Here is a 1,600-nt window from a genome sequence, read left to right on the forward strand (position 1 = left end):
TTGTTGTAAAAACCATCATTGATTTGAATAAGCATTTTTGTATGTATTTTGTAGAAATTTTACATATCATTTTTTATGGATCTGTAGCTATTACGATACTGTAGTGAGTATAAGCATGTTTCCGACATGTATCTATATCTGTCAATCAAATGGTAATTATTAACGCACCGATGTGATTGTTTTTAAAGCGAAAATTTGAATTTGGCGCCACTATTATAAAGATTGTCATGTTGTTTATCAAACCATTTTTGCGTTCACAAACGCAAGAAATTTGCCTGTACTAATTAAGAATTAACAATATACACATTCATTGACTCTAAAATATAAAAAAATCATGTATATAATTCTTTGCCGATCTTTTTGCGCACCAAAATCGACCAAGTTGAAAAAATAATCAAGTACCCATATTCACTCAATCCGTCTCCGTTTCACCCCCATCCAATCACACCTCACATTCCGACTTTTACGAAATAGAGAGAAAGCGCGTGCCCTCATCGAAAAGGCTCAGAGCCGTTCCGCTCGAAGGTAAGGATCCCTGACGTCCGCCATTTTGTTTTGACCAACTCCCGTGCGCTCTCTAACGGCCGAACGAGAAGTGACGAAGGTAACATTTCCAACCGTAATTAATCCCATTTGCAACCCTTTATCACCCGCAAATCTATGCTGTCCGCACAGTGCTACATCCAATCAACCGCACCGTGCCCCAAAAGAGGAAGGAGAAGGAGCGTAAGGCCGCGAAAAGGGAGGAAAAGAGGAGAGCCAGGAGGATCCAAGAACCCTCGCTCGTGATGCCCCCTACTTTTCACTCTTAAAAGCTCTAAGTGTAAATTTGTCCGTCAGATTGCGTCGTTGTAGCTCTTGTAGCCTCAAATTCCGTCAGATTGCGTTGTCGTAGCTTAGTCCATCTTGCTTTTCCCGAATTCCAGTGGAGGGATGGAGCAGCTGACGGGAAATTCTTTTGTCATTTGCTCTGCTTTTGAGTCTAATAAATGGAGTGTTGAAGACACCCCCTTCTTATTAGAATTTTTTTCCCCCATTTCATCTTCCGTCTTTTGTGTTTCGTCCTGTTGTCTTTTCCTGCCTCTCTGCCCTGATGTTATCCCGCGGCGCAGTTAGATACTTATATTGTTCCTCCGGCGTTGATGTTATATGAAGAGAGATCCATATTATCGCTATTTCTTTTGTCTTCGTCCGAAAGGCCGACGTCCCTTTTGATCACGGATTTCGGCGTCAAGGGGCGCTATGTCTTTAGTTTAGTTTATTTTAGTTCTCACGTTTATTAAAGATTTTATGGTTTATCAACACATAACCTATTGTTTAAACAAATGAGAGGTTTTGAGTTATATATTTTTTTGTATATATAAATGTTTAGGGATGAGGTTTACTCTTTATACAGACATCCTCAATAAAAATATAAAATAATAATTATATACACAGCTTAGACTCTGTTATGGTATTGTAAATTTTCAGGTGTTTATTTGTTCTGGTTAAATTTATGATAATTCTTGGTGAATGAGGCTGTGCCTTTGCATTGGGAGATGGTAATTTTGGTAAAAATTTAATTGATGATTAGGGAGTAGGTAGCTAATTGATTTGCTAC

Source organism: Penaeus monodon, chromosome 27 (genome assembly GCF_015228065.2).
Source record: "Penaeus monodon isolate SGIC_2016 chromosome 27, NSTDA_Pmon_1, whole genome shotgun sequence".
Classification (NCBI taxonomy): domain Eukaryota; kingdom Metazoa; phylum Arthropoda; class Malacostraca; order Decapoda; family Penaeidae; genus Penaeus; species Penaeus monodon.